This window comes from Camelina sativa, chromosome 3, assembly GCF_030686135.1.
Source record: "Camelina sativa cultivar CO46 ecotype springtype chromosome 3, ASM3068613v1".
NCBI lineage: Eukaryota > Viridiplantae > Streptophyta > Magnoliopsida > Brassicales > Brassicaceae > Camelina > Camelina sativa.
In genome coordinates, this window is record NC_141882.1 from 16,669,843 (window position 1) to 16,686,876 (window position 17,034).

At 41.0% G+C, this 17,034-nt stretch overlaps 1 long non-coding RNA gene across 1 annotated transcript; it reads left to right on the forward strand.

The window, feature by feature from the left end:
• Positions 1-15,700: 15,700 nt before the first annotated feature.
• Positions 15,701-16,828, forward strand: LOC147947024 (uncharacterized). Its single transcript, XR_015587104.1, has 2 exons — positions 15,701-16,009; positions 16,201-16,828. It is a non-coding gene; the product is annotated as an uncharacterized LOC147947024 (long non-coding RNA).
• The last annotated feature ends 206 nt before the right edge of the window (positions 16,829-17,034 follow it).

Here is a 17,034-nt window from a genome sequence, read left to right on the forward strand (position 1 = left end):
ATTGAAGAGTCGTTATAAGAGAGTCTAGGGCACAAGGATTTTCGGGATTCGTCTCACGCCTTGTCATCTGTCTCCGCGAAGCTTCTATCTAAAGTTCCACCGCCTTGCTTTGTTTGGTTTGTTTTAAGAGAGTTTGGGGCATAAGGATTTTCGAGTTTATCTCACGCCTTATCATCAAGCTTCGCGAGCCATCGAAGTTCTAGGATTATCAGTCTACCTACCTTAGAGCGTCGATTCCTTGGGAGAATCACATCAGGGGGTCGGGCTATGGAGTCTGAGGATGCACAGATCAGGAGGTTTATGAGTGCCCTACGTGGTGACTTGAGGGTTCACTGTAGAGGTCGGGGTTATGCTATGCGTGCAGAGCTGGTTGAGAATGCAGCAGAGATTGAGGAGGACATCCGGGCATAGTCAGTGGCGGTTAGTCCATCAGTCCAGCCTAAGAAGGCTCAACATCATGGGGGTTCTGGTAAGGGCAGTAAGCCTGCGCTAGGAAACCAAGAAGAAGTGGGAAGCTACGCAGAGACCGAGTGGTGCAGGGTGCTATGGGTGTGGTAGTTTAGAACACATGGTAGCTAGCTGTCCCCATAGGAATGCAGTGCCGACGGCTCAGGCAGCGGTTCGTGTATGCTATCATTGCAGGGAGCCAGGGCACATCAAGCCCAAGTGCCCCAAGTTGGAGCCGATAGCAGTGGCAGCTTTGCCGCAGGTAGTGCAGCCGGGAGTGCAACAGGTGGCATAGATTGAGTAGGCGCCATGGGTTTACCCAACTACAGAGACTGGTGGAATCAGTGCCGGGGCGATCACATATATAATTTCTGGTACTCAAACTTTGTGAATTTCAGTAGGTTCAGATTTTATGTTTTGCTTGTGATAAAGTGTTAGGTTCTCAACACATGAGTTTTGTGTAGGGACCTTGTTGGTGGGCGGGTTTAAGTCCCATGTTATGTTTGATTCTGGAGCTACTCATAGTTTCATTACTCTGGAATGTGCAGAGAGTGCGGATATCAAAGGAGATCCCGGAGAGCGAGCGGGAGTGGTCAGAGTTGCAGGAGGCAAGTTTCTGAGGGTTATTGGACTGGCGAGGGGTATTGATATTCAGATCGCAGGGGAGTCGTGTCCAGCGGATTTGCTTATCACTCCTGTGGAGTTGTATGACATCATCTTGGGGATGGATTGGTTGCATCGACATATGGTCCATCTTGTTTGTCGTTGGGGTAGAGTGGAGTTTGAGCGTCCATGAGGAAAGTTGGTTTTTCATGGAGTAAGACCGACTTCGGGGAGTCTCGTGATCTCGGCCGCGCAGGCTGGGAAGATAATCGAGAAGGGCCGTGAGGCTTATCTGGTTACTATATCTATGCCAGAGTCAGTGGGACAGTCTACGGTTAGCGGTATTCAGGTTTTTGAGGAGTTTGAGTATGTGTTCCAGTCATTGCAGGGGTTACCACCATCTCGGTCTAACCCTTTTACGATGGAGCTAGAACCGGGGACGACACCGTTATCCAAGGCTCCTTACATGATGGCTCCAGCAAAGATGTCAGAGTTGAAGAAGCAGTTGGAGGATCTGTTGAACAAGGGATTCATTCGTCCTAGTGTATCACCGTGGGGAGAGCCGGTGTTATTCGTTAAGAAGAAGGATGGAAGTTTCCGCTTGTGTATTAACTATAGGGGCCTGAACCGGGTCACTGTGAAGAACAAGTACCCTCTTCCTAGGATAGATGAGTTGTTGGATCAGTTAAGAGGTGCTACTTTGTTCTCCAAGATAGATCTGGTGTCGGGTTATCATCAGATTTCGATAGATGAGGAAGATGTGAGGAACACTGCATTTAAGACGAGGTAGAGGCATTATGAGTTTGTGGTGATGCCGTTTGGGTTGACTAACACACTATCAGTGTTTATGAGATTGATGAACAACATGTTTAAGGAGTTTCTGGACGTGTCTGTCATCATTTTCATCGACGATATCCTTGTTTATTCTAAGAGTCATGAGGAGCATGCAGTGCATTTGAGGGCAATCTGGAAAAGCTGCGGGAGCAGAAGTTTTTTGCTAAGTTGAGCAAGTGTAGTTTTTGGCAGCGTGAGATGGATTTTCTGGGTCACATTGTTTCTGCAGAGGGGGTTTCTGTAGATTTGGAGAAGATTCAGGCTATCACAGATTGGCCTAGACCGCATAATGCCACAAAGACCAGGAGTTTTCTTGGGTTGACAGGTTACTACATGAGATTTTTGTGCAGGGCTTTGCGAGGAGCGCACATCCTATGACTAAGTTGACAGGGAAGGATGTTTCTTTTGTTTGGTCACAAGAGTGTGAGGAGGGTTTTGCAAGCCTGAAGGAGATGCTGACTACTACGCCTGTGTTGGCTTTGTCAGAGCAGGGAGAATCCTATGTTGTTTATACTGATGCATCTAGAGTCGGTTTGGGGTGTGTACTGATGCAACATGGGAAGGTGATTGCCTATGCTTTGCGGCAGTTGTGGAAGCATGACGACTACTATCCTACTCATGACTTGGAGATGAATATTGTAGTTTTTGCCCTGAAGATTTGGAGATCTTATCTTTTTGGTGCAAAGGTACAAGTGTTTACAGATCATAAGAGCCTGAAGTATATATTCACTCAGCCCAAGCTGAATTTGAGGCAGAGGCGGTGGATGGAGCTAGTGGAAGACTTTGATTTGAAGATAGCCTATCACCCTGGTAAGGCTAACTTGGTGCAGATGCCTTGAGTCGGAAGCAGGCGACTTCGGCTCAAGAGCAGGATATGGAGTCTCTGGTAGGGGAGATCAGTGCATTGAGTTTGTGTGCGGTTTCTCAGGAGCCGTTGGGTTTGGTTGCAGCTGATAGAGCAGATCTTCTGAGCAGGGTGCGGTTGTCTCAGGAGAAGGATTTGGGGATGGTGAATGTCTTTAAGGATGTTGATTCAGAGTATCAAGTATCCGCTAATGGTATTATTTTGGTGCACGGGCAGATCTGTGTGCCCAAGGATGAGGAGTTGAGGCAGGAGATCCTGAGAGAGGCTCATGTGACCATGTTCTCTATTCATCCATGAGCGACTAAGATGTACCGTGATCTCAAGAGGTACTATCACTGGATCGGGATGAAGAAGGATGTGGCTAGTTGGGTCCCGAGGTGTGATGTGTGTCAGCTAGTGAAGGCTGAGCATCAGGTCCCAGGAGGGTTATTGAAAAGTCTTCCCATTCCAGAGTGGAAGTGGGATATGTTTACTATGGACTTCGTGGTGGGTTTGCTAGTGTCCAGGACGTTTGATGCTATTTGGGTCATTGTGGACCGGTTGACTAAGTCGGCACATTTTCTGGCCATTAAGAAGACTGATGGAGTGGCAGTCTTGGCTAAGAAATATGTGAAGGAGATAGTCAGGTTGCGTGGGGTGCCAGCTATTATTGTGTCTGATAGGGATTGCAAGTTCACTTCAGTGTTCTGGAGAATGTTTCAGGCAGATATGGGCACTAACGTGCATATGAGTACAACTTATCATCCCTAGACAGATGGGCAGTCAGAGAGGATAATCCAGACTTTGGAGGATTTTCTGAGGATGTGTGTGTTGGATTGGGGTGTCCATTAGGCAGATCACCTGAGCTTGGTAGAGTTTGCTTATAACAACAGTTACCAGACGAGTATTAGGATGGCTCCTTATGAGGCGTTTTATAGGAGGCCATGTCGTACACCGTTATGCTAGACTAAGGTGGGGGAGAGGAGAATGTATGGTGATAGTTTTGTTTAAGAGACCTCAGAGAAGATTCAGGTTCTCAAGCTGAACATGAAGAAAGCTCAGGATAATCAGAGGAGTTATGCCGATAGGAGGAGGAGAGATCTTGAGTTTCAGGTGGGAGACAGAGTGTACCTTAAGATGGCCATTTTGCGGGGTCCGAAAACGTCATTGACAGAGACTAAGTTGAGTCCGAGGTATATGGGTCCCTTCAGAGTGATTGAGCGGGTGGGACCGGTGGCATATAGACTGGAGTTAGCTAAGGTTATGCGTTTGTTCCACAAGTTTTTCCAAGTGTTTATGTTACGGAAGTGTCTCCGTGAGGATGATCGGTTGTTGGCTAAGATTCCTGAGGAACTAAACCTAACATGACTTTGGAGGCGAGACCGGTGAGGGTTCTTGAGAGGAGGATCAAGGAACTTCAGAAGAAGAAGATTCCTTTGATGAGAGTCCTATGGGACTGTGATGGTGTTAAGGAGCAGACTTGGGAGCCAGAGGCGAGGACTTCAGAGCCATTCCCTTGTACAAAACAAAGTCTCCACTATGTGCATCGGTCGATGCAAGGTCGGTTTTGTGCGGAGGAGTTTAAGTTAAACGTTGCGTTTTGGGGTTAGAAAAACCCTGGAATCGCTTATAAAAGCATAAACTTGAGTGTTTGGCCGAGATTTGAGGAGGTTTCTGTCGAGATCTGTAGCTGGGATCGTTGTAGGAGCTTCCTAGGAGCGTTTCCCTTCTTGTTTGAGGTTCAGAATCTTCTTTGGCAAAGGTAAATGCATGACCATGACTTATATAAGCTGGAGATTTCTATGATCTGCTTGTTTATGTGTTGTGTGGCTTGTTAGATTGTTAGTTAAAGCTTTGTGAGGCTTTCTTGAGGCTTGGGATCGAGTTTGACGTTTGTAGGAGTAAAGATCCGACGAGAAGCTTCGGAGAAAACGATGCTCGGCATGTGTGTCAGTTGATACAATGCGAGGACGGCGCGAATTGACCTAGGAGCATCGGTCGATGCCATGTGGAGGCGTGAAATGTCGAGCATGTGTCGGTCGATGTAATGTGCGTGTTGGTCGATACAAGTGTACCTTGTATTGGTCGATGCAAGCTTGTGTCGGTCGATGCATGGTTGGTGTCGGTCGATGCAAAGTCCTGGTTTGTTGTTGTTTGGTTATTGATTGTTGGTTGATGGTTAGAGATGTCCCTACTGCTTGTGTATATAGCCCAGTAGATGGGAGGATTGCCTTACTGAGTGTTTATAAAATACTCATGCATTGCAATTTGTGTTTGTGGTTCAGGTAAAGGGAAAGTGTGATCGTGGAATCAAGACAATGAAGAGGAGGATGTTGTAGTGCCTCATTTGGTGGTTGTCTGGTTATGCTAGTTTGCTAGAGTTGAGTCATTAGTACATTGTTTAAGATTGCTGGTTCTTTGATTCATGTGGTCTGGTTATTATGAATTAAAGCCATTAATGCTTTTTAGTTTTGATTGTGGTTAGGTGGCTAATGGGTATGAGACCACTAGTCTAGAGTATTTATTAATATTATTATATTTATTATTATTTATTATTCATGTGGTTTGAGTGTATAACTAAGAAAGTTGTCTCTCTTTCTCTAACTTCCCATTGTCTCCTTCATAATTCCGGTGACAAAGAAACTGAATCTTTTGGAAGAGACTAATCAATGGCTTTTTCAAGCAATGACAACAACATCCAGACTTCTGAAGCCGATAAAGCTCAAAATTTGACTTCTTAGCAAAAACTAAAGAAGATACTTTTTGAAGGCGTTAAGAATCAAAATGAAGCATCCATGGGCTTTCTACTGGGAAGAATATTCGAACAGGCGCTATGGACCTGAAGCCTTGAGAGTTTCAATCAAAACCCCTTACGCTGCCACAACTACATCAAAATCCACCAGCGTCTTCGTCATCAGAATGAAGCAAGCCTTCAATTTAAAATTTAATATTTATCCAATTTAGTGATCGATTCCTATACTCACTTTTTTACTATTTTCAAAAAATTTCCAAGCTTTGTTCCAGCCTTCGAATACTCATCGATGATCTCAAAAACGTAAGTCTTTGATTGCCTTCTTTAGAGCTCGCCTTATGCAAGCTTCTCCTTTATTTTCTAACGGCGATGATTTCTAAGGTGAGAAAGAGAGAAAGAGTGAATTTAGAAAACTACATGGAAGAGATCTACTATAATCAGATCCAAGAAAAAACATGCTTTCCTCAGTTCTAATCTACAACAACAACGAATCAATATAGAATAATACTCTTGGAAAGAAAACCAATTTGATATGAAGCACATAAACAACAGAACCCAAAGAAGTCGAGGACAAGACAAACAACAATTTGATAAAATGTTTAAATTTTTTTGGTTAATGGGCCTCTTCTATAGGTCTTATTGGAATCATAAATATTGACAGGTAAGCAGAAAATAAGTTGACATCTATTCATATTATAATTTGATAATTTAATAATTTTAATTAAGGTGTCAAATCGTGCTTGAATAATAAATCTAATGTGTCAAATTCTAGAGAGAAATAAGAAAGTTTTCTTGTATTGATAACTATGAGACAAACAAGAATTAAGAAAATAACCTTATATAATAATAGTAGAAAACTCTCCGGCTTCTCTCTAAGTTTATCCTAGATCTATTTCGTTTGCCTTCCCGACAAGTTCTTCTGGCGCTGGAGAGGGCTGGTCCCTCCTTTTTAGCTTCTTATTTTTGTCCTCCTACTACTCATTCCTTTTCTTGTGCAAATCTGTACTCCACTTTCGGGTTGTGCTCTCTTAGTGATGGTTTCAGTGAGGTTTTCGGCGGATCTAGCGAAGAATCGCTTGAGGTGGCTCATTACAGATGCTTGAGGACAGCGCCGTTTATGTAGCTTTCTAATGGCGGATCTGGGAAGAGGTTGTCGTTTGTCCTTGTTTCTTCTCTGGCGGGTTGGTTTGGCTTTGGTGAACAGTGGGAGTTGGGGGCTTTGCTTCGGTTTAGTTCCTGTTGTCGTTTTATGGTGATCTCTTGCCGAATCCGGTGTGTTCTTTTTATGTATGAGATCTAGATTTGTGTGGCGGTAAGAGTGGGATGAACATTGATTGTAGGTCTTGGATTTTGCAAAAGGTGGGAAACGGTGAGCATATCCTTTCTCTAACAGTTGATGCAACAGTGGGCCTGATTTGAAGGTCGAGATGAATCCTAGACCTATTGAACTGGGCTGAGAATTCCAATGATCCGTGGTGGATTCTTCTTGAGGCTCACCTTCTAAATTACTAGTTGCGGTTGCGGCGGAAGTCAATGGGGGAACGGTGGGATGCGCTGTGTTGTATGGGGTTAATTGTGGAAACTTTTGGTTTCTAGAGGGTTCTCGTGGGATTCCGGTTTTTGGAGACTCTATTGAGCCACTAGCCGCTATAAAACCGCCACGAAATTAGCATTATTTGTAACAGATTGAAAGGATGTTGTTCAAAGATGCGAAGGATACCAGATTTAGAGGAGAGGTGATAGAACCCAAGGGGTTAGATTGCTAGGAACGTGATCTAGCTCCGGTAGAGTCGGTCGTTGGAGGCTTGAGCATACCAGGTGTCTTGTAGCGGGTTAGGTAGGTTATCGAGAAGGAGGCGGGCATGGAAACCAAACATTTCTTTCGAAGCTTCTGATCCGATGGTGTTGCCGCAAAGCGGTGTGACTTTTGTTTGCTGGTACTACTACTTCGAGTCTCTGCTTCCGGTCGTCATCAGGTTCCAATCAGCAAGTTCTGATCTTCTTCACAGGTGATGGTTTATTTCTCCGTTTCTCCAATTATTTTGGAAAGCCCATTTAAATTTTAATATAAATTGGTATTAAAAAAAAACCCTTATGTAATAGTAACTTGTTGGAAGGATGATGTAAGTTACATTCATAACTTTTAGTACACATTTTATCTCAATATCTCTCTCTTCATTTATCTTTATTCTTTTTCTTGCTGCTTCATTTATGTTTCTCTGTCATTAAAAATACATAAACCTTTCGCTTTATCACTAAATTCACCATCACTAACACATATCCACTTCGTCAAGTCCATCACCATCATCTCTGTAACAATCACCGCACCTCTGTAACGACCACCACCTCCAATATCATCACCGTCACATTTCTCTTCTGTAACGCCCCAACCGCCACCTCTTAGGTGTTGACTGGTTCTCCCGATACCTTCCGCAAACGATGCGTTTGCGGGTGGTAGCGGTTGCTAGCGATTGGAACCAATCACACAAACCGCTTCCAATCGCTCCTAATCGCTCCCAACCGCTCCAAACCACTGAATTTCAAAAGCTGCTTCCCGCAACCGTTAGCGGTTGCGGGCGATTGCGGTTGGATATTTTTTTTTTTTTTTTTTTTTTTTTTTTTTTTTTGTAAAAAAACTTAAAAGAAATCAATGATAATTAATTTTTTTTTGTAATATTTTCTATCTAACCATTTTACTCATTAAGGATGGGAGAAAATGAAGTACGGATATGATTGCTGAGATAATAAAATAAACGATTAGAAGAAAATAATATTCCAATTAACAATAACCCGGAAAACTTTATGTAAATTTAATGGCACATCGCACATAAGTTCAAAAAAATCTAAATAAATATAATATTTCATCAGAATTTAAGAAAATAAAATTATTTGTGAAAAATATTAAAACAAATCACCAGTAACTCTTCTCAACTCTCACTTGACCATTCCTACCGATGCAACTACTGACCCACAATCTAAGAGAAAAGAGAAAAGATCTACGATCTAAAGTATATGTTTTGTCATTTATCAAATTACTTGATTAAATTTTTGGTGAAAAGCCAAATGCATAAAGGAATAAGTATTTCAATATGATTTTTTTTTGAATAATTATTATTTTAATAAATTTTAATTATAAATCAAGTTTAATAAAAAGTTTGGTGTTTTTAAACATTTGCATATTAGATATCACATTTATTATGTTCCAACCGCTATTGCACCCACTGGTCAACCAGTCGTAAACCTCTCGCAAACGCACCAATTTTAAACCGCTAAACCAGTCATTCAAAACGCTTAATAACGCTTGAAACCACAATCGCCCGCTTCCGCAATCTCCCGCAACCGCAACCGCAACCGCAGCGTTTGAACCAGTCAAGCCCTTAGTGGGCCCCATGTCCAATCCCAGTCCATGGGTCCATTTTCCTTAATGGGCCTCACATCCTCTCACTAGGCCCATGAGCCCATCCATATCTAACGGTCGGTTTGCTACGTCCGAGACTTGTTACCGTCCCTACAAATCACCACATGATCTTTCCCTGTGTTTTGTCCTTACTCACCCAGTTCCGACAGTCACTTCCCGAAAGGTCACCCATCCTAAGACTACTCCAGCTCAAGCACGCTTAACTCTGGAGTTATGCCATGACCCTGGACCGAAAAGATAAGTGCACTGTAGTGACACAGGTGGCCAAATACATTTTTTTAAACCTCTCCGCAAGTCTCTGAAACCGTGGTGTCACAATTCACCCTCACTAAGAGATCGCAACGTCCTCATTGTGCACCAAGACCGTCACCCCGAGAGTGTATCTATCTTTATCTATCATGTTTTTTAGAAAACTATTGTAATTATAGTGTTTTTTTATATAAATGACATGATATAATCCAGCAAATGATAATATCGCATGCTTTTTGTATCTACTCCAACCAAGCCTGCTATTTTTGTAATATCAGATGCTATTTATATGATAAACAAATATAATGTTAACATGATTCATGCTACTTTTTGAAAATTACCCAATCACCACCTCTGTAATTACTTTCAATCACCACCATTGGCACCTCCATAACAATCACAAACACCATCTCTTCCAACTGTAATCTCAACTTTAATTTTGGTACTCATTATGACTTACTGGTAGTATTATCTCTCTTCACTTCTCCAGTCACAAATTCTAACTCATAATGGATTTTCAGATTTTGTAAAACTTGTAAATTAGAAGGTTAATTTGGTAACTAATCTACCCTACCCCACCATAAAAAAAGTCATTTGTTGGCTTAAGCTTGAAGAACAAGCAAAGTTAAGAAGCTTCTACACTAGTCCTACCGAGACATTGATTAGGATTAGCCTAAAGGAACTTAGGAGTTATCTAAGTTAAACCTATTTCTATTAGGATTTGGTTTTAAGGTCTCTTAATGTATATATAAGGATGTGCTGGGTTGTGGCATAACTTGTGAGAAAGATAAGAGAGTTTGTGAGAGCTTTAGTTTTGAGTCAGTTTCGAAAGCAATAAAAGGGTTTTCTCAAGAGAGTTCAATCAAGGTTACTAGAGTTTGATTCAATATTTGGTATCAGAGCATTATTGAATCTTTCAAACTAGCAATCCTCGAACTAAGAAAGAAAAATCCTATTCATCAAACCACGTTTTTCTTTTTCAACTAGAAACACGTCTAAAACAAGAAACAAATTTCTTGTTCTGCAATCTAAACCATGGGAGATACAGAGGGAACTGCAGGTACGATCGTTGCGGTTCCAAATCCAACACGAGAAAGCGGCTCCTCCTTGATTCAATGTCCAATGCTCAATACTACCAACCATACGGTTTGGTCTATGAGAATGAAGGTCACTCTGCAAATACACAAGGTATGGGAGGCGATTGAACCAGGATCAGATAATCAAGACAAGAATGATATGGCTATAGGTATTTTGTTCCAATCCATCCCTGAAGCACTAATCCACCGTTGCTAGTTTAGAATAGGTTCTTGATTTTAGCACAACAAGTTTTGAAGATATCATTGGTAGACTCAAAGCCTATGAAGAAAGAATTAGTGACGAAGAAGAAGAACAAGAAGAAGAACAAGGAAAGCTCATGTATGCGAATATGGAGTCTCAAGCGTATCATGACAATTTCGCTGCGAACAGAGTAAGAGGACAACATGGTGGTAGGTTTGGTGGACGAGGATGCTTTGTGTGCTATCAGTGTGACAAAACTGGTCATTATGCTTCTAATTGTCCTGATAGGTTGCTTAAGAGGCAGGAAACACAAGAAACCGAGGATGAAGAAACTCATGTAGCTGATGAGTTGATGATGCATGAGGTAGTTTATCTAAACGAGAGGAAAGTAAAGCCAGACAAGTTTGAGAATCATCCTGCTAGTGACAGTGTCTGGTAGTTGGATAATGGAGCCAGCAATCACATGATAGGTAATCTTAGCTATTTCTTCAAGATTGATGAAATAATGACAGGTAAGGTTAGATTTGGCGATGATTCCCGCATCGACATAAAAGGAAAAGGCTCTATCGATAGAAAAGTTCTGAGTGATGTTTACTTCATTCCATAACTGAGGAGTAACATCATCAGTCTAAGTCAAACTACAAAATCTGGTTGTGACATTAGAATGAAGAATAAGTTTCTGATTCTATGTGACAAGGATGGAAAACTACTAGTGAAAGCCAACATATCAAAGAACCGGCTTTACAAGGTTGTTATGGAGGTTGAAAACACCCGATGCTTACAAGTCGTAACTACTAAAGATGCATCAAAATGGCATGCGAGACTAGGCCACATTGGGGTAGAGAGTATGAAGACTATGATAAGAAAAGACATGGTCACAGGAATGCCTAGCTTGGTTGTTGAAAAGGAAACATAATCCTCATGTTTGCTGGGAAAGCAAACAAGGCAAGCTTTCCCTAAAGCAACTTCATATCGGGCCTCACAAGTTTTAGAACTTGTTCACGGAGACGTGTGTGGACCAATTACTCCTGCAACATCTGCTGGTAAGAGATATATGTTTGTGATAATAGATGATTATTCTCGCTATATGTGGACCTTGCTTTTGAAGGAAAATAATGAAGCCTTTGAACGATTTAAGATCTTCAAATCACTTGCAGAGCAAGAATCAGGGACTGAAATAAGATGATTTAGAACAGATCGAGGAGGTGAGTTTGTGTCAAAAGAGTTCAGCAGATACTGTGAAGAATCTGGAATACAAAGGCATTTAACAGCACCTTATTCTCCACAACAGAATGGAGTTGCTGAAAGGAGAAATCAGACGTTGCTTGAGATGACTAGAAGCATTCTTAAACACATGAAGCAACACGTAGAGCTTTGAACACACAGACACCATATGAAGTGTTAGGCATTCCACTTATCTCATAAATAGAGTGATGACTAGAGCTTTGAACACACAGACACCATATGAAGTGTTTAAGAAGAAAAAGCCAAATCTGGAGCACCTACGAGTTTTTGGTTGTGTTGGTTACGCCAAAACTGAGGAGCAACACCTAAAGAAATTGGATGATCGATCCAACGCACTTGTACATCTGGGCACTGAACCAGGATCGAAAGCATATAGGTTGTTAGATCCCACGACATTGAGGGTTATTGTGAGCAGAGATGTGGTTTTCGATGAAGAACAAAGCTGTAAGTGGAACAATGCAAGAAAAGAAGATGGTGTTGGTTCAGGAATGTTCACATTGAGCTATGGGAATTTTGGTAATAATGGCATAAGAGAGTTTGTGATGTGATCATGAGACCATCCAAGACGACCCTTGAGTCTTGCTCACCACGAACGAAGTCAAAGGTCAACTCTTCCAGCCAAACAACTATTTGTGATACATTCTTACCTCATCTAGAGCATATCTCGAGGTGGAATCAGTCCAATCAGAGTTCAGATGAAGAAGTTATTCATTTTACAACTCAGGTGAACTCATGGCTACACGATTTGGACCTACGAGTATTCAAAGGAGGATTCCGACCAATTCAAACGGACTCAAGGTATGAACCAACATGTTCTGGAATCTTGATCCATCATAGAATCACTGAGAATTAGAATCACATTAAAACCAGTTCATACTTGAAAGATATGGATATTTCAAATCAGTAGATCTGTCCCTGTCCCAGTTTTGCGTCTGAGCCAAAGATCGTGTTACACAGACTAACTCAGCATCAATTTCGACATGAAATCGGTTTGAGGATGTTAATGGATCTCTTATATTTCCAACAAGCCCAAGAACACAAGATCTGACCAACAAAACCACAAAGTTACGCTTCATTTGCCAAAGGAGGTCAACCTAGTTCTTCACATGAAGAATTTTAGGTCCAGTTGGTTTAGGTGCTTCCAGAATTACATTTGGCAACCAGGAGGTGTTTCTACTAAGCTCAATGTGAAGAAATGGTATAACCCATGTTGTTTGTCATCAGCAAATTGGAACAAAGAGTCAAAGAGAGAAAAGATCAAAGAAACCCTTAATGGGTCAATTAAAAAGCTTATGGCTAAAGAGAGCATGGGAGATACTATTGGGGATGATACCTATCAAGTCCAGCCCACTTTGAGCCTAATTCAAGTCCAAGAAAGCTCAAACTAATCAATTTATTTTGTGGTCAAAGAGGGATGACGAAAATGGAGTTCAACTCACCTTGGGAAGGACACCTTGGGAAGACAAACTTCAAAGAGTTGAATCTTCATTCAACTATCTATCTTTATTGTGTCTCATTTATCCATCTTTTCATCTTTTTCTTTCTTCTTCTATCTTTTCATTTTCTATCATTTTCTTTCTTTCATCTTCTTTCAAAAAAGAAATACAGAAAAAGAGAAAAAAAAAAAAAGAAACAAAGAAAAAAAAGGAAAAAAAAAAAACAAAAAAAAAAGAGGAAAAAAAAGCAAAAAAAAAAAAGAAAAAAAAATGTAGAATGATCGTCGAGAACGTGGAATCATCGAAGACGAAGGGCTTGGGATTCCAAATCTACAGTTTCAAGCACTTATGGAAGAGACGCGACAGTTGTTAAGGGTTAAGATGAATGTCCTCTACGAGAGGTTGGATGTAGTTCAAGCGGAGGCACAACCGAGACAACCACAAATGTTGCATCATAGAAAGGAAAGAGATCAACCTAGAGTAGCAAGGTATGACGATTATTACAATAGTCAATCATCAAGAGGGAGCCACATGAAACCAAGAAGTTCTGGAGAAGCAAGAGGAAGAATGGATGCTAACATGGGTATTTTGAAGTTGAAGATTCCTACCTTTAAAGGCAAGAACGACCCAAATTCATATCTAGAGTGGGAGGAAAAGATTGAGTCAATTTTTAGTTGTCAAAACTATTGCGAGATGAAGAAGGTACGAGTTGCAGCCATTGGATTTTGTGATTATGCTATTACTTGGTCGGATCAGTTGGTGGTAAGCAGGAGGAGAAATGGAGAACACCCCATTGAAACTTGGGCAGAAATGAAGTATATTTTGAAGAAACGATTTGTTCCCCACCATCACCATCGTGGTTCAAATCATATTTTGAGGACTTATAGACCAATTGATGGAGCGTCTACTGTCACACCAAGTTACCCACAAGAAAGGACGTCTTTTGTTTCTAAGGAAGAGGAAGTTGCTTTTGTTTTCTTACCATCACCAAAGGAGCATAAGGAGTTGATAGTTCAGGATAATCTGTTAGAAATAACAAAATCACCGAGTGAGCAAACAGAAACCAAAGAACCAGCGCATAAAGAGATCAACAAAGATCATAGTGAGGAAGCTGCGAATGAAGACATGATCATCAACAACCCTGGCAGTATGAATGATTCAGCTAATGCACCAACAAAGAGGTATCCAATATTATCTACACTTGAAGAATATACTCTTGATGTTAAAATGGTGGAAGCAGTGGACTTTGTTTTTGGAGAATCAGTATTTTTCAAACCAGAAATCAGAGTAAAGAGTTTACTAGAAGAGGTTATGGAACCAAGTTGAGAAAAGCAAACGTTCCACTTATGGCCAAGTAAGATTAAGCAAGTTGTGGACTTTGAAGGAATAAAGAAAGGTCTCACGGAAAGCGGTGCACTTCTGCCTCATGGTATACAATATGGAGTCATATATTCCCTCAAAGAAAAGCCACCAGAATCACTTTAACACTCTCCCACCCATGGCCTTACAGTTTCGAGGACGAAACTTTTTCAAGAGGAGAGGTATGATGTGATCATGAGACCATCCAAGACGACCCTTGAGTCTTGCTCACCACGAACGAAGTCAAAGGTCAACTCTTCCAGCCAAACAACTACTTGTGATACATTCTTACCTCATCTAGAGCATATCTCGAGGTGGAATCAGTCCAATCAGAGTTCAGATGAAGAAGTTATTCATTTTACAACTCAGGTGAACTCATGGCTACGCGATTTGGACCTACGAGTATTCAAAGGAGGATTCCGACCAATTCAAACGAATTCAAGGTATAAACCAAAATGTTCTGGAATCTTGATCTATCCTAGAATCACTAAGAATTGGAAGCACATTAAAAGCAGTTCATACTTGAAAGATATGGATATTTCAAATCAGTGGATCTGTCCCAGTCCCAGTTTCGCGTCTGAGCCAAATATCGTGTTACACAGACGAACTCAGCATCAATTTCGACACGAAATCGGTTGGAGGATGTTAATGGATCTCTTATGTTTCCAACAAGCCCAAGAACACAAGATCTGGCCAACAAACCACAAAGTTACACTTCATTTGCCAAAGGAGGTCAACCTAGTTCTTCACATGAATAATTTTAGGTCCAGTTGGTTTAGGTAATTCCAGAATTATGTTTGGCAACCAGAAGGTGTTTCTACTAAGCTCAATGTTAAGAAATGGTACAACCCATGTTGTTTCTCATCAGCAAGTTGGACCAAAAAGTCAAAGAGAGAATAGATAAAAGAAACCCTTAATGGGTCAGTTAAAAAGCTTATGGCTAAAGAGAGCATGGGAGATACTATTGGGGATGATACCTATCAAGTCCAGCCCACTTTGAGCCTAATTCAAGTCCAAGAAAGCTCAAAATAATCACTTTATTTTGTGGTCAAAGAGGGATGACGAAAATGGAGTTCAACTCACCTTGGGAAGGACACCTTGGGAAGACAAACTTCAAAGAGTTGAATCTTCATTCAACTATCTATCTTTATTGTGTTTTAGTTTCAAGAATAATACTTGGCTTTGTGACCAAGTTTTCTATCTCTATATAAACTCATGTAATCTCAATTGAGAATAATCAATCAATTTTCTTTTTCATTTTATGAGTTTATCTCTTTGTTCTTTGTCTAGAACATTTCTTTGTTTCTTGGTGTGTAGTATCCAAGCAACACCCTCCTTTTGCTGGACTAGAGTGTCATATCTAGCAGTGATTGGAGTTGGGAATATCAGCAGCCTTCCGCAACTGCTGTGCGACCCCTCAATCCATCAAATCTCCCTTGTTGCACCTTGCACCTTGGCGAGTTTCTATCCTTTCTAATCCGGCTGAGTGATCCTCGAATTTTGGGCGTATCAAGAGGAATCCGACCAATTCAAAAGGATTCAAGGTATGAACCAAATTTTTCTAGAATCTTGATCCATCCTAGAATCACTGAGAATTGGAAGCACATTAAAATAAGTTCATACTTGAAAGATATGGATATTTCAAATCAGTAGATCTGCCCCAATCCCAGTTTCGCGTCTGAGCCAAAGATCGTGTTACACAGACTAACTCAGCATCAATTTCGACTCGAAATAGGTTGGAGGATGTTAATGGATCTCTTATGTTTCCAACAAGCCCAAGAACACAAGATCTGGCCAACAAACCACAAAGTTACGCTTCATTTGCCAAAGGAGGTCAACCTTGTTCTTCACATGAAGAATTTTAGGTCCAGTTGGTTTAGGTGCTTCCAGAATTATGTTTGGCAACCAGGAGGTGTTTCTACTAATTCCAATGTGAAGAAACGGTACAACCCATGTTGTTTCTCATCAGCAAGTTGGACCAAAGAGTCAAAGAGAGAAAAGATCAAAGAAACCCTTAATGGGTCAGTTAAAAAGCTTATGGCTAAAGAGAGCATGGGAGATACTATTGGGGATGATACCTATCAAGTCCATCGCACTTTGAGCATAATTCAAGTCCAAGAAAGCTCAAAATAATCACTTTATTTTGTGGTCAAAGAGGGATGACGAAAATAGAGTTCAACTCACCTTGGGAAGGACACCTTGGGAAGACAAACTTTAAAGAGTTGAATCTTCATTCAACTATCTATCTTTATTGTGTTTTAGTTTCAAGAATAATACTTGGCTTTGTGACCAAGTTTTCTATCTCTATATAAACTCATTTAATCTCATTTGAGAATAATCAATCAATTTTCTTTTTCATTTTATGAGTTTATCTCTTTGTTCTTTGTCTAGAACATTTCTTTGTTTCTTGGTGTGTAGTATCCAAGCAACAGCCTCCTTTTGCTGGACTAGTGTGTCATATCTAGCAGTGATTGGAGTTGGGAATATCAGCAGCCTTCCGCAACTGCTGTGCGACCCCTCAATCCATCAAATCTCCCTTGTTGCACCTTGCACCTTGGCGAGTTTCTAT